General features: G+C 49.9%; 1 protein-coding gene across 1 annotated transcript in view; it reads left to right on the top strand.

Annotated features, from left to right (window-relative positions):
* The first annotated feature begins 3,338 nt into the window (after positions 1-3,338).
* PSEN2 (presenilin 2) overlaps positions 3,339-4,722 on the top strand; it is a 24,614-nt gene continuing 23,230 nt past the window's right edge. The window contains exon 1 of the mRNA XM_059412597.1: positions 3,339-3,428. The gene's annotated coding sequence lies outside the window, so the exon portion shown is untranslated. The remainder of the gene's footprint in view (positions 3,429-4,722) is intronic.

The raw sequence follows: 4,722 nt of genomic DNA, 5'->3' as shown, positions 1-4,722 counted from the left end.
GACTTCAGTGACTACACATGATAAGGAAATACAGGGCGCAAATAATAATAGTAATTTGAAAATGTCACAAAACAAATAGATGACTGTAACCCCTAATGAGAAATAACAGCAAAACTTTCAAAGGGGGAACAGAATCTAAGTTCCAGAATTATAATATTCAAAATGTGCAAGTCTCAACAAAAAATTACAAAGCAAACAAAGAAAAAGAAAAGTGTAACTCATTCAGAGGAAAAAGAAATTGACAGAAATCATCCTGGAAGTAGCCCAGATTTTAGACTTCCTAAGACCAAGACTTTAAAGGAAGTATCTTGGGTAACTCTCTCAGGTGCCCTCCCCTCTTCAGGAGTTTTGTACTCTATCATTCAATAAACTTTGCTGCCCACCAATAATAAATAAATAAATAAATAAAGGAACTTTCTTATATATGTTCAAATAGCAGGACATCTACATGGCTGCATCAGTTAAGTGCCTGTCTTCAGCTCATGTTATGATCCCAGGGTCCTGGGATTGAGCCCCAAGTCAGGCTCCCTGCTAAGCAGGGAGTCTACTTCTCTCTTTCCCTCTGCCCTCCCCAACTTGTGTGCATGCTCACTCTCTCTCTCAAACAAATAAATAATTTTTTAAAAATATGCTCAAATAGCTGAAAGAAGCTTTGGGCAGAAAAATAAAGGAAGCTAGAGAATAATCTAAATATAAACAGAGGATATGAAGAGAGATAGAAATTATTACAAGGAACCAAATAGAATAATTCTGGAGCTGAAACGTACAACAAATTAAATGAAAAATTTGAAAATCTCAACATTGATGAATCTTTAGCTAAAACTGACTAAGAAGAAAAGAAAGAAGAAGCAAATAATTAAAATCAAGAAGTAAAGTCATGGCATCATTATAATCCCATTATAATGGGGGAAAGGATTAGAAAGGAATACTATGAGGCCACCTGGCTGAGCAGGGAGCCAGACACCAGGCTCGATTCCATGACCCTGGGATCATGACCTGAGCTGAAGCCAGGCACTTAATGACCAAATAGGTGCCCCTATTTTCTTATTTTTTTAAGATTTATTTATTTATCTTAGAGAGAGAGAGCATGGAGGGGAGGGGCAGAGGGACAGATTCTTGAGCAGACTCCCTTCTGAGCAAGGAGCCCAATGCAGGGCTCAATCTCACAACCCTGAGATCATGACCTGAGCCAAAATAAAGAGTGGGACCAACGGAGCCACCCAGGTGCCCCGCTTTGAAACAGCTTTTAGAAAAACATTTTTTTCCCTTTTGTCTATGGCTAATTGATTTCTGACAAGGGGGCCAAGGTCATTCACTAGGGAAAGAACAATCTCTTTACAAATGGTACTGGATATCCACATGTAAAAGAATGAAGCTGGACCCAGACTTCACACCATATACAAGAATTAACTCAAAATGGATCAATCACCTTAATATAGGAGCTCTTATAAAAACTCTAAGAAGAAGACACAGAAGCAAATGTTCATGATTTTGGATTTGACTATTAACAGATTCTTAGATAGGACATTGAATGTACAAGCAATGAAAGAAAAAAATATCATCTGGAATTAATAAAACTAAAGGCATGTGTACATTAAATGAGGTCTGGTATCCAGATGGGTAAAGAACTCATACCACTCAGCAACAAAAAGATAACCAAATTTAAAGGTGAGGAAAGGAAAAAAAAATAGGTAAAGAACTTGAATAGCGGTCTCTCCAAAAACATACTTAAATGGCCAATGAGCCCATGGAAGATGCAAACCCAAACCAGAATGTGTTACCCCTACATACCCACTGGGAAGGCAATAATAATAATAACAATAATAATTTTTAAATGGAAAATAACAAATGTTGGACAGTGTGGAGAAACTGCAACTCTTTATTGAGTTGCAACTCTTTATTGATGTAAAATTTTTCATCCATGTAAAAAGGTTCGTCCTCTGTGGGAAACAGTGTGGTGGTTCCTCAAAAAGTTAAACATAGGATTTCCATATGATTCAAAAGTCAGCTCCTCGGTCTGTGTACCCCAAATAATTGAAAAGTGTGCTGAAACAAACATAGGCACACACATGGTTACCGTAACTGGACTGACAATAACCAAAGGGTGGAAACAGCCCAGATGTCATCAGTGAGTAATCAACAAATAGTGGAATGTGCATTCAACAGACTATTATTTATGATATAATGAAGGCTATACAGGCCACAGGAAGGATGACCCTCAAAGACATTATACTAATCAAAGGAGCTAGACCCCAAAGGTCACATATTGTATGATGCTATCTATATGAAACATCAGAATAGATAGATCCATGGGAGAGAAGCTGATTGGTGATTGCCAGGGGCTGGGGGAGAAGGCGATGAAAAAACTGTGTAAGAGTAGGAGGTTTTCCAGTAACGGGAAGGTTTCCAGACTAGGAACAGGTGGCTGGGATTGCACAATACTGTGAATGTACTAAAGGCCACTGTACACTTTAAAAAGGTTAATTTTAGGGTGCCTGGGTGGCTCAGTGGGTTGGGGCCTCTGCCTTCGGCTCATGTCATGTTCCCAGGGCCCTGGGATTGAGTCCCCAGTCGGGCTCTCTGCTCAGCAGGGAGCCTGCTTCCCTTCCTCTCTCTGCCTGCCTCTCTGTCTACTTGCGATCTCTCTCTCCGTCAAATAAATAAATAAAATCTTTTTAAAAATAAATAAATAAAATCTTTAAAAAGAAAAGGTTAATTTTATGTTGTGCGAATTTTACCTTAGTTTTTAAAAAAGCAAGCCATTCAGAAATGTCAAATTGCTCACAATCTCAGCTTGCCCCATGGACCCCCAAATCCAGGAATCATAACTGCTTTGGCCAACTCACAGGTCATCGGTAGTAATTTCATCCCTGTACAATCTAGAACTCCCGGTGGCTCTGAGGTTCTAGAAAATAGAGCAGGAATATCCTCGTGATGTTAGCTCACAACAGGCAACTAGTGCTAACTTAATGGGAGCAAAGCCTTGGGGGGTTGGGAGGGCGGAAGGGGGAGACCGGGGACACAACACTACAAGGAAAGAAGTGTCCTCCAGGCAAATGCGTTCGGCTCCACGGAGCTGCCAGGCCCCTGTGCGATCACAGGCCCGGCCTCCGCTCCTTCTAAGGCCAGTGCACCGACGGATGTCAGGTGTGCACCGACGGATGTCAGGTGTGCACCGACGGATGTCAGGTGTGCCCCCGCATCCCCACCGCGCGGTAAGAGCAGGTCAGGCCCCAGCGCGCGTCACTTACAGGCCCTACTGGCTCCGCTCCAGGTGGGGCGGGGCTGGCGCCGTGGGCGGGACCCGGCTGGGACAGGGGGCGGGACCGGGGCGGGACCGGGGCGGGGTCTGCGCCGGCGCTGGGGTCCGGGAGGGACGGGCGCTCGGCCAGCGGCGTAAACACCGCCGCAGCGCCGCTGCGGAGCAGGTGAGCTGGCTGGTCTGGGGCGTGCGGGCGGGGCTTGGTCTCCCGCAGCGACCCGCGGGCGGGGTGCTGGCCCCCCGCAAGCCCCTCACCGCGGCGGGTCGCGGCCCCTTCCCCGGCGCGGGGCTGCGGTCCCTGCGCGCGCCTGTCCGGCCTCTGCGGCCGGCGCAGGGGCGGAAAGGGGAGCGCGCGGGGAAGCGGCGGCGGCGGCGGGGGCTGACCGGGACCTCGGGGATGGGAGGAGTGCGGGGAGCGGCCCCCAGGCCTGGGCCTGCGCGGGGCTGTGTCCGCCTCCCCGCGGCCCGAGCCCGCTGCTGGTAGGCGCGGTGCGGCCCGCTGGAGGGCCGGGCATTTAAAGAAGCAGCGCACGTGGGTCTGGGAGGCGCGGGCTCGGCGCCCTCCCCGCGCTGGGGCCGCCTTGGCTCCCAGGCGGAAGGGCCTTCGAAACAGGGGGTAGGCGAGGGTCTGACTGCCAGGGTGGGGAACCGACCGCAGATCCGGGCCTGGAGCCGGCGATTTCGCTATCACCGGTGCTTGGCCGTTTTACAGCGGTGGGGAGACCCCCAGAATCGAGCTTTTGAAGCTGAAGAAAACTGAAATAGAGGCCAGTCTCCACCCCACATTTTATCCATGAAGAAAGCCCACAGAGGTAACGCAGCTGTCCAGGCCACCCAGGTGGGATAGAGCAGAGCCAGGCTCAGAACCCGCAAAGCGGGGAGTCTGCTTTCCAGCCCTGGCACCAGACCTCAGCCCTTGGAGAGTTGGATGAAATGCTGCTGTCTGCTGAATTAATGAGTATTTCCTTTTTGAGGAATGAGCTGTGGGTTCGTGGACTAGCGGCGTCCCATTTACAGATGGAGAACCCGAGAGGATCCCCTCCAGAGCAGTTTTAGAGCTACCCTAATGGTCAGCCTGGGCTTTGGGGCCGGAGGGACAGTAACTTGATCAGGGCGACCCTGGCTTCTGGTGTGGTGCCCTTGATGTCCATTCTGTAGACACCTGAGCCTCCAGTGCTTTCAGCAGTAATTAAAGGCTCTGGATAAGCTGCTTCAGGTGTGGGAGCCTCAGGGGGCCCTCTGCCTGAAGGTGGCCGTGTGGGAGCAGGCAGGTGTGTCAGCAGCTGTGTTTTCTGGAGCCAGCTGGTGAAGGGGCAGGGGTCCTGGGCTCAGCTCGGAGCTGCAGCCTCAGCCACCCAGCCAGCAGACAGGCAGGGTGGAAGGAAGGAGCCTTTAGGTCTCGGGCTGGAAGCCGGGGGGGGGGGGGGGGGGGGGGCGGTGCGGGGGGGGGGGGGGGGGGG

The sequence above is a fragment of the Mustela nigripes genome, chromosome 10, assembly GCF_022355385.1.
Source record: "Mustela nigripes isolate SB6536 chromosome 10, MUSNIG.SB6536, whole genome shotgun sequence".
Lineage (NCBI taxonomy): Eukaryota > Metazoa > Chordata > Mammalia > Carnivora > Mustelidae > Mustela > Mustela nigripes.
The sequence above is the reverse complement of the archived record's forward strand: the minus strand, read 5'-3'. Positions and strand labels throughout refer to the sequence as shown.